Below are 12,500 nucleotides of genomic sequence, written 5' to 3' on the forward strand. Positions count from 1 at the left end.
GACATTTGTGACATAACTGTCTAAGGGTATTTCAATAGCAGTTTTATTTTTTTAGCCCTAGCTATTAAGACTTTCGTATGACAAGGCAGTGATAATTACTCTCTCTCTCTCTCTCTCTCTCTCTCTCTCTCTCTCCCAGACAATTCCTCTCGCGTTTCTAGAGCAAAACTGGCACTGATGCCCAGACTACTATTTCTATTACTTCTTTGTGGCACTAGTCTCTCCTGGGCAGTGCCATGTCTGTTGCTACTTGCCTACCGGGATGTGGGAAGAGAGAGGAGGAGGAGGAGAGAGGAGAGGAAGAGAAAGAGAGAGAGGGAGGATAGAGAGAGGAGAGAGAGATAGGAGAGAGAGAGAGAGAGAGCAGAGAGAGGTTTATCGGGGCATTTGAACCAATCGAGCTGCACTTATATACTGTGTTACTTTGTTGTGAAGTATTCTTACGTTATAATCTTAAGAACATATCTATCCTTTTCCTTAAATACTACACCGAAAAGGCTATGTATACAGTGTGATTACACATATAACCCTCATATATGAATATTAGCTAAATATACATGCACAATGAACTGAAATCATATACACACATATATACATACTTACATACACAGTAACTACCCCGAGATTTTACAGTAAGTACGAAATAATTCGGTTACAGTCTGATATAAAACGATTTCAAAGAAGCAAGGCATAAATTATGAACTTTTAATGTTTAAAATTAAAATCAAGGGACATGGCTTTAAATGATTCGTAATGGTTTATCTGGGAAGTGGGTTAATGAAATACATATTGTATATTATAGTATTCATGAAATAGACAGTGTACATAGTATTCAAGAATTAGTATAATATATATATATATATATATATATATATATATATATATATATTATATATATACATACATACACACACATACACACACACACACACACACACACACACACACACATATATATATATATATATATATATATATATATATATATATATATGAGTATATACTATTACGAAATGATATATGGTGTACATTCTACAAACTGTCGCGATTTTAATACAAACACATAAACACAACCACATACAGCATAGACATTCACAGCGCAAAGTTAGCCAACATAAAAGATGGCCTAACAAGAGCTATCATACAGCAAACAGAAAACAGCAGGTTCTCCATAAGCACACATCCATCCATAACGTTCAACTGCGAAGGATGACTATTGCCAAAGCACGGAATCTGCTTGCTTGATTGTTCTGGGGGAGGGGAAGGGAAGGGTGCAGGGGTAGTGCTTTTGTTTACCTGAGGGTCTGTTCAGTAGGCTGGCATCTGCGTGACAGAATAAAGCCAGTCTTCCCCCATCTTTCTCTCAGAAGGAGAAATATAGACACACTTCGCTTGAGGTATAGTATGTATTCATAGCAACTGGACATAGGCATAATTTATAAAAATAAAAAGTGATGGGCATATCTTGTTAGTCAAAATAATAGTCAACTACGAAAATAAAGCAGAATTAATTCGAAAAAATCAGGGCTGACTGAAAGCTTATTCATTTAAAAACTCGAAAAAGGGGCTGAATTACGAGATATTCGTTCGGGAATCATATTAAAATCATTTATCGATCAACAAATTATTTAATTGCGTCATCCGACGCTCACATGTCCTGCCTTCTAATCATTCTTATCATTTGATAGAGTTCTATCTACAACAAGCTTCTATTAATGGACGTAATAGATAAGACAAAGATATAGGAGATAGTAGAGGCTCGGAGAAAGGAAAGGGGTGGGGTGGGCGAGAGTTAATGGGTCACAATGTAGCCTGGGAAATACCCATTATTAAAATATGCAAAAACCTCACTGACTTGATCTGGTTCAAGAAAGACTGGATGAGGAAACGAGGTATCTAAGCCAAAGAAACGTCTAATTCGTAAGAAAACGTTTAATAAACAGAACGTTTAACGTAGTAGTGTTATTTATAAACAAACAGAAATAAATAACAGGTTTAGGAAACATTATTTCACTTGGGTTCAACAAGAGACCTATTGCCCCGCTCCTTCTGGCATTCTGCCCGAGGGAGGGAAAGGATAGGTGCTGGAACTCTCTCTCTCTGCGTCCTGCCAAAATTTCCTTCCAAAATAACGGACGGTTGTGTGAGATTTTTCTCTGAATAACTGGCAATGTGAGAAAGACCCCAGAGAGAGAGAGAGAGAGAGAGAGAGAGAGAATTATCCCAAGCAAAAGTAACTTCAACCAATTCTAATTACTTGTTCACAAGTTACCAAAAATATCCATTAACAATATATTTAAAATATTTGTCCATACCAAGGTTATCAAACTGAGTGATAAGAAACTCCTATTATTATTATTATCATTATTATTAACATTATTATATCAAATTTTGAATAGTGGCTTTAGTCTGATAAAATCTCCTTAGTCTGATAAAATCACATTCATTAAAGTCTACGGAATTTGAACCTCACGTTTAGATAAAATTCATCGAAAACCAGATAACTATAAAATGTTAAACAAAATAATACGTTTACTTTCACTAAAGAGACAACAAAAATGCATACAAACCAATCAGCAGTTAGTCCAGACAAAAGGTATGTTATTTTCCTGTTTACATTTCCGTACGTCAAAGGAAACATTAATTTTTAGAGGTTTATAATTTCAAAGCAATGTTATTTTCTTGTTCACATTTCCGTACGTCAAAGGAAATATTAATTTCTAGAGGATTATAAGTTCAAAGCAATGTTATTTTCCTGTTTAGATTTTCCGTACGTTAAAGGAAATATTAATTTTTAGAGGTTTATGAGTTCAAAGCAATGTTATTTTCCTGTTTAGATTTCCGTACGTCAAAGGAAATATCAATTTTAGAGGATTATAAGTACTGCAAGGTTAAACTCGCTGTTAGTCTCACAGCAAACGCAGTGGTGGTTAAGTAGGCCTACAGAGGAGGAAGCCACCACAGCCTTACTAGGTCTGAAGAAAATTCTTCCATCCCTGAAATCTACGATCGTGTGCTTGCGTAGCTTCTTAAAGGAAAAGGGATCAGGCCTTTTCTTCTTTTTGTCAGGTTTCGACGGAAACATCTTGCAAAAAAAATTAGGTGTTTTTCTTTAAGGTTTTCGGAAGCTTGTTTCTGAATGTGCAAAACTGGGTTTCTAATTTTGATAAGTTTTTGAGGTTATATATCTGATGAGCAGTCCTTTATACATGTCTTCTCATTAAATGCCTTTTAAATTCATAGTAGGATGACAGACTCACAAAAAATAATGTCGTTTAAGGCACCACTACCTTTGGCAAATTTATTTACTTGTGACCTAGAAAAACAAATCAAATACTTCAAGCTAATTATAATTTTCTGTACCCATAAATATTTCAATTAACTTACGGAGGCGAAAACGGGATAACATTTTCCGTGTTGTGATTCTTAGGTCAAATTCACGAAAATGCCACTTCAGTTAAAATGTTAACACGTCTGCAGCAAACTTTAGTATTCCCATTCACCTTTACCATAAATCTTATAATAGTCTGTAACGTATCTTTAATTGTCATCTTCACATGATCTCGAGCATCGGTTACTTTTACGCAGCGGGTTCTATAAGTGTGTCATGACTTGCAACAAACACTCAGATCAAGAGACTTTTCTGTATCGTACAAGTAAATCGCGACTGGAAAAAATCCCACAAAATTCCTTCACTTCCCTATATAAATTCCTCATGTATGACACATTGGATTAAAGAACGAAAATATTTTTTAAGTCAAAGAGACTTGCAAACACTCAAATGAAAGGATTTTTCTGTATCGTTTCAATACAAACCACGAAATTCCTTCGATTATCTAAATAAATTCCTCATGTATGACACATCGAATTAAAGAACGAGAATATTTTTTAAATCATACGACAGTCAAAGGGACTTGCAAACACTTAGATAAAAGGGATTTTTCTGCATCGTTTCAATACAACGAGATGGAAAAACCCCCCCACAAAATTCCTTCAATTATCTGAGCAAATTCCTCATGTATGACACAACGGGTAAGAGAACGATAATTTTTCTAAATCGTACGATAGTCATAGAGAATCTAACACCACTGGCGTAACATAAACTCGAAAGAACTTTGCGTCCGCGTCCCTTCAGACACACCAATTACACCACAACTGGTTTCTCGGCTCCAAATGTGCCGCCCCCCCTAACACACGCCCCCGAACCAGCGGTTTTCTCCTCACTTTCCCCCTTCTCCCTTTCCCCCACTCCTCCTTAACCTCCTTCTCCATCTTCCACCTTTTCCCCTCACCGAAGATCTCTCTCTCTCTCTCTCTCTCTCTCGGGAACTACTAAAGAATGATTGAATTCTTCCTCTCGTCTTCGTTTCTCGCTTTACTCCCTTGAGAGAGAGAGAGAGAGAGAGAGAGAGAGAGAGGTGATATTATACAATGGAATACAGTATAGATGACAGAATAGATATGAACACTAAAATACTGGATATAAACAGAAAGAGAGAGAGAGAGGTAATATACAATGGAATACAGTATAGATGACAGAATATATCAGAACACTGAAGCACTGGATATAAAATGACACCAGTTTCACCCCAATTAAAATCGGTGCCACTAAAAAGTTGTGCAACTTTGCCTCGGGCCGTCCCGTGGCAAATAGGAAGAGAAAGGCTCCACAGCGCCATAGCTGGGGTGAATGGTGCTAGATGCAATGGGTTCTAATAAGGCCCGAAGACTAACGGGTTTTATGATGGGGTAAAAGTATTTGTAAGGTGATTAAGCAGTGAAACTCTCTCTTACTCTCTCTCTCTTTTTTTTATTAATATACACAATATGCGCTATGTATATGTGTGTAGAATTATCAAGGCTTAGTCCATATAAAAAGATACTGGTTACAACTGGGACACCACTATCTCTCTCTCTCTCTCTCTCACCACACACACACATTTATATATATTATATTATATATATATATATATATATATATATATATATATATATACGTATATATATACACAAATATATTTCTTCTATCTTTAAACAAGTATACTTACACAAAATGCATAAACACTGTGAAGAGAGAGAGAGAGAGAGAGAGAGAGAGAGAGAGAGAGAGAGAGAGAGAGTCAGTCTTCAGTATTTGAAAGGGCAGCAGCGGGGGCTCACAGGACATACCCCGGGCCAAAACTGAATCCAACTAAAATGCAAGAAATTTTCCTATCGGATTCTCCGTAAATAATCACTAAGTTAGTTTCTATTAAGACGCTTAACTCTTGAGAATCGAATTAATTTTGTTTATTTTTTCAATTTTGCTAGAAGTGAATGCCTGAGAAAATGTTCAATCAGAATGGGATAGTTTTGATAAGCATAACAAGTAACCAAATAAATTTCATGCATGTATGTATGCAAACGTACATACATACATACATAAACAAATATATATATATATATTATATATATATATATCTGTGTGTGTACATATATATATATATATATATATATATATATATATATATATATATATATATATATATATATATATATATATATATGTTTGTGTGACTACATAAACGTATGTTATATAAAAACTACATATAAATCGAAATATTGCACAGACATATACATATGTTTACCTTCATAAACATTTGGTACATAAAAAACATACATGAATCGAAGTATGAATACCCGCCTCATACGACTCACATAAACAAAGCAATGGCCAAAACTCTCAAGCTATCGACTTCTCTTAATTAAAATCTTGGCAACTGACAAAAGTATTTCCACAAACATTCTAACAATGCCATCGCTAAACCTTCTTCTGGGTTGGACACTTAACTAAGCGAAATCTGCCTCAGCCACCTGAAGATGCTATCACTCTATGGGCAGGTGATACCGAACACCAAATACACGTTGGCAACTTATCACTCACAAGTCGCCAACCTAATGCTCACAAGTCTCCAACTTATTGCTGGCAAGTTGCCAACTTGTTGCTGACAAGTTGCCAACTTATTGCTCACAAGTCACCAACTTATGCTGACAAGTTGCCAACTTATTGCTCACAAGTCACCAACTTATGCTGACAAGTTGCCAACTTATTGCTCACAAGTCGCCAACTTATGCTGACAAGTTGCCAACTTATTGCTCACAAGTCACCAACTTTATACTTGAGGACAAGTTGCCACCAACTTATTGCTCACAAGTCACCAACTTATGCTAACAAATGTTGCCAACTTATTGCTCGACAAAAGTCACCAACTTCATGCTGACAAGTTTGCCAACTTATTGCTCACAAGTCACCAACTTATGCTGACAAGTTGCCAACTTATTGCTCATAAGTCGCCAACTTATGCTGACAAGTTGCCAACTTATTTCTCTCAAGTCGCCAACTTATCACTGACAAGTTGCCAACTTATTGCTGACAAGTAGCCAACTATTTCTCACAAGACGCCAACTTATCGCTCACAAGCAGCTACCTTATGCTGACAAGTCACCAAATTACTGCTGACAAGTCGCCAGCTTATTTCTCACAAGTCACCAACTTGTTGCTCACAAGTCGCCAACTTATAGCTCACAAGTTGCCAACTTGTTGCTCACAAGTCGCCAACTTGTTAATCAAAAGTCGCCACCTAAGCGCTCACAAGTTACGAACATTACAGACAGACTGAATTGCAAGACAATGATTCATTGGCAGTTCTAAAGATACCATAATTGTATATACAGGTGACACACAACAGTAAATCCACGTCCCCTACTTATCACAAACACACAATACAAGTCAACAACTTATTGGTAACCGTAACCTGCATTAGCACTAGGTTCGTCCTACACTTAATGTTGGTGACATGTTTTCAACTTCCTTGTGAGATGTATTTGGTAAGCTGTCAACCTGTGTTTATGACATATAAACACAGTACTGGGAATGAGCACTAGATATATATTATTATACATATATATATAGATATATATATATATATATATATATATATATAACATGATATATAATTAATCAATCAAAACGAGGTCGATAACCTTAGTGACAAGCAGCTCATTCCCATTACATATTCATTATTTTGTGTGCTTGTATTCCTTGCTTAATTACATGCATACAAAACAAGAATACTAACAATACAAAAAGAAAGACATACGCAAGTGACTATGAATCCATTATTTAACAGAAAACTAGAAAAAAAAACCTTACAAACACACACCCGAACTTAAATCTACCATCTCTAGCAAAGTACCAACAGAAATCAGCAAGCTCCCCCCCAAAAAGGGTCACCCCTATTAGTATTCATTCATTTAAATGAGTTGAGTAACCCTTCTTTGCATGACCATTAGCTACCCCTCTTAAATAAGTAGAAGGGTTCCGTAATCTACTTTATAAAGAGTGGTGTGAGACTTTCACTATTTGCAATTTTGTTTATTTTCCCTTTGAGCTTCTTCCATAAGGAAGGGAAGTAACTGGGGTCTTTTTATGTGGGGATATGACTAAAATTCTAATAAATAAACCTGATGAGTTGTTTGTAATGCCAATATCGCAATGTTTTTTACGTTAACACAAAAGCCCCGCCCACCCCAAAAAGTTGCCAAATACTCACAATTGTCCAGCAATAACTGGCAACTGTTCACGTCCTGGTAGCATGACTAGGGTATAACAACTCAACAGATTTTCGAAATTGCGAACTGTCATAAATGTGACCTCAGTGCAACGCTAAGACTTGAAAGGAAGGAAGCAGTAGCCAAACTTATTTCTACAGTTATTGCCTGGGTTTCTCCTCTTACTTCTGTTTTCCCTAATCACTTTAATATAATGTTCCAATGAATGTTACAGATACTGACGTGATCCAACTTACGTGCTTGCACTCTTATTATAATGCACTTGGCCAAATCGACGCTCGATAAAGGCATCTTGCATTAAAACACAGGTTACAACTACGCTCGACTTCGTTCCTTAATCAGCTCTGTGGCTCAGAAACACCTTTTCCTGCTTCAAGTTTAGTGAGAAATGCTATTTTCCATTTGAGAAAAAGGCGTTCCTTCGAGTTTTTTCACATATAGAATACGGTTGACATTCAGGGAGATACATGGTTAGAAGTATCACACTCACGTTAGAAAGTAACTCAGTTTGCCAACAAATTGTTGTGTGTTTATACCCCAACACAAACTTGACAGCTAGTGAACGCGCGAAATCAACCCCATTACCTCACCTGACTCCGTCAAAACTGAGTAATCGGGTTAATCTAGTCAACAAAACACTGTCCAATCACGAGACTCTACAGAAACTATGACAGAACTGAAACTGACCAATCAAGAAAGACTACAGTTCAAAACTGACCAATCAGGAACAACTACAGAACAAAACTGACCAATCGGGGGATTTTTCTCAATCTCAGGAGGACAGGTGGATTTCTCCATAATGTTGATCGGAGTGAGTCGGGACAGTCGTCAATGGTTACCTGTCCCAAACAAGCACTGGTCTGACGGTCTGTCAAACCTTCCACCGTCTCTAGTCATGACTAAACTATTCAGCGTTGCCTGACTGGGCTCATGACCGCGTGCATGACAGGAAAATTGAAGCTTTCCATGCGACCATGACGTCTGGCGCTACGGATCAAATACACAGGGGTTTTGTGTTTTTTTAATAATTTGTATTCTTAAGATTTTTAAAGTGTGATGTTAAGTGAAAACAATAGTAATTTTTTAACCTTGTCCTCTCTTAATAACAGGATATCTAACACGCTTTTTATATACCAGGAAAAATACCTGTCATGGCCTCATAATAAAGAAAAAAGTAATATTTACATAAATATATCAAAATAACATCTTGTAACAATATGAAACTCTATTATACTTTCATAAAAAAATTATATATTTCCTTTCTCAAGCACAAATAAAAAAATATAATTTTTTTTTTTTAATAACATTGCCTCCACTTCTCCATCCACAAATTATGTTCATTTACATTAAAGGACTGTTTTAGAAAAATAAAGATAGAGAGCCATTGAACATTTAAAATGAAATGGAGATGAGGGACACAGTGTATGCCTTGACTAAGAGGCATTAAGGCACTTGTCATTGCACGGTTGCATGACAGAAAGAAATGTTGACTGTTACGCATGCGCGAGCGGGGGTGCATGCACCCCCTGTGTGCATTAACTTCCGGACTACATACAACAAATCTGCGGAAAACAATAAACTCAATATGGAGTTACTCGTGGTGACATCGACGGAATCATGGAAAACAATGAACTCAATATGGAGTTACTCGTGGTGACATCGACGAAACCATACTTGAGGCGAGTAATGCTTTTAGTTATTTCTTATAAAACTCGTGTGTATACATTCATGATGACTTCTGTGGCTTAGGAAGATGCTACTATGAAGATTCAATTCATTGACAGACTTGTGAGTGATATAATAATATCCACGGAGTGGTAAATATCCATGATAAATACATATTAGGTTACAAACAGAAACAGCAAGTTTATATATATATATATATATATATATATATATATATATATATATATATATATATGTGTGTGTGTGTGTGTGTGTGTGTGTGTGTGTGTGTGTGTGTGTGAATATGCATATACACAAAACATACGAAAACCAAAACGTAAACAATAAACACAAACTATAAATAGACACTCACCTCAGTTGACATTAAACAACAAATTAGATCCGGTCAGAAATGAACTTTAACATACGACCTTTAACCTAACCCAACCTCAACTTAAATCAACCAAGTCCCAGCCATAACTGCAACCCAAGTTACCCACACAACCACAACGAATATTGTTAGGGTTATCTACTTATCACTTACCTGTTTATCTATTGAGTAAAACATTGATATAAAGTAGATTTTTTGGTTAATGTGTTATTATTATTATTATTATTATTATTATTATTATTATTATTATTATTATTATTATTATTATTATTATTATTATTATTATTATTATTATTACTGAAGGAGAAATGTATCATTGTTTTTTCAAGTCTATACTGTAACGTACAATTTACTCAAGTCTTCATAGATTCTATCATCATCGTCATCATCATCATCATCATCATCATCATCATCTTATTATTATTATTATGATGATTATTATTATTATTATTATTATTATTATTATTATTATTATTATTATTACTTTGTAAGAATGAAACTTTAAGCTCGGCAGCTGACAATAAGGGTACATAGCCTCTAAATAATTGCTGACTACTTTTTCTGATAGTTATAAATATATTACGTTACTCTCAGCGCACGTGAATAGTGTTACATATAAATCATGGTATCCATTACTTTATAAATAAATATAAAAATATATTAACGTATCGCATTAATAATATTAGTTACCACAAGCAAATGAAAACAAACCCATGTCTTCTTCTGGTCATTAAAAACTATTTTAAGTTAGTAAACCCTCAAATTACTGTTAATTTTTAACATATATTCCTTTTCCTGTTATTGAACAAGCAACAAAGAAAATTAATAAAATAAAACAAAAAAATAAATGAAAGAAAATCGTGCCCGAAAACTTTGCTTTTTCTATTTTTTTTTAATCCCCGACAAACACAAAAAACACACACTGCCACCACCAGTCCGACGAAGTCGAAGTCAAAAACTCACCGAAACGCATGAAGCGTATGAGTGGCGTCGACTCGGTCATGTTTCGGGGGAAAGCGTCCGAATCGATCGGTATGACTTTAGTGTTATTTCTCACCTTTATAATTTTTTTCTCGCTCTCCAGTGGCTGAAATATTTATCAGTTAAGAAATTAAGATGAAAATAAAGTTAGTCTAACATTCAGTAAATTATAGATTGTTAAGTTAGAGGCATGACACTTGCTATAGAGAAATTCAGGGTTTATTGAATTTACTTAGGCTTAGATAAAATCTTTTTAGTATCATTATGATTTACAGTCTGTGCAATATTTAGACAGTATTCTGATATAGAAATATTTATTAATCTGTTTTATATTAAGACAAGTTGAACTGATTTTCATGCATTTACTCCGATATAGGTTAGTAGTATATATTTTTTATGTGACTTTGTCCATTTTCACTAATTACTTGCAACCCATCAGTAAATCCCTTTTATTTTGGCTTTTTCACTAAAAATCTTACCTTACTTTCATGTTTTTACTTTCACTTTTTTTACAAATTCATAATTAATAATTGAACTGACTGTGTGTATTACACAAATATTAAGTTGTTTTTTAAAGTAATTTAGAAATCAAACGTTCCTAAAGGTTTTCTTTGATTTGAAGATTTTATTTTATTTTAATTTTATTATTATTAATATTTTTTATGTGAATATCCATCCGTTGCGTTTCTTTCAGAACTCTTATCAAGAATGTTTCAAATACCAATCAGCTTTTCCATATAAAATAATCATACATTTTTCCATTTCCCATATTTTCTGGGCTTCACCAGAAATCACCACCTTAACTTTAGCATTTTAACGAATATCTAACCCGTTTTTATTTTATTCAAATTTATCTGCATCTGATTCCTTCAAACGTTCTTATTAAACTGTTTAAAATTCTATAGATTCATTGTTCATTATTCCGCCCGATATCACTAATAATAATTCAGTATTTTGACTTTTTACACTTTTAATTTCGTTAAGTCTCCACATTTCTCAAAAAATAACTGAATCTAATTCTGAATAGTTTCAACGCCTAATAAATCACTATTGTGATCTTATCGTGAATATTCAATCAGCTTCCTTGTACAACACGAATAATTATCGATTATTCTGTCATTTCTAAGATAATTGTACAATATCTTTCAGATCTTCTCGAATTAAAAATGAATCTGGCGTTCTTAATAAATATTTTTGCGAATTTTACTCGTAAATTTGGCGTTTTTCGCGAATAATTAGCCAATACTGTCGCGGTTTTCGCGAATCCCCGTCACTTGCAACGCTCGCTAAAAGCTACTGTATAAGATTAGACACCAGGCTATCTTATCAGCGTTTGGATGAATTATCTCATACGCTCATCGAGAGAGAGAGAGAGAGAGAGAGAGAGAGAGAGGGTGCATTTAAGCTTTCTTCTCTGGAACCAATCTGCAAGTGATCTCTCTCTCTCTCTCTGCATTTCAGGAGAATGCCTGCTATTAAAGAATGCATGTCGATTCATTGGATCAAATGCCCACTAGTGAGCATCGTGCATGTCAGGGCACTTGGTCCAGTGCCCATTTACTGGGCAAAATACACGGGAAGCAAGTGGGTCTAATGCCCGTTAATCAAAAAATGCCCATCTTAGCTCATCGAACGAATAAGCCGATTACACCCTTGCCCACTTACCAGCAACAATACCCAGTTGGAAGGAGAACCTAGTGTCCTTTCCTTGCCCAGCCCCGAAAAATGACGAGAGATAGAACAAGAACGAGTTGGATGACTTGAGAGCAGTCTATTGTTCTTCAAGGAACAATGGATCTTAAAGCAGTGGGTTGTGTGATCACAGGCAGTTTTGAATTTCATAGGCTGAGTC

The 12,500-nt window shown here is 35.2% G+C and overlaps 1 protein-coding gene across 1 annotated transcript in view; it reads right to left on the reverse strand.

Moving 5' to 3' along the window:
• The window catches only part of LOC135203684 (transient receptor potential cation channel subfamily A member 1 homolog), a 117,277-nt gene that overhangs the window by 91,962 nt on the left and 12,815 nt on the right, over window positions 1-12,500 (reverse strand).

This window comes from Macrobrachium nipponense, chromosome 36 (genome assembly GCF_015104395.2).
Source record: "Macrobrachium nipponense isolate FS-2020 chromosome 36, ASM1510439v2, whole genome shotgun sequence".
Taxonomy (NCBI): domain Eukaryota; kingdom Metazoa; phylum Arthropoda; class Malacostraca; order Decapoda; family Palaemonidae; genus Macrobrachium; species Macrobrachium nipponense.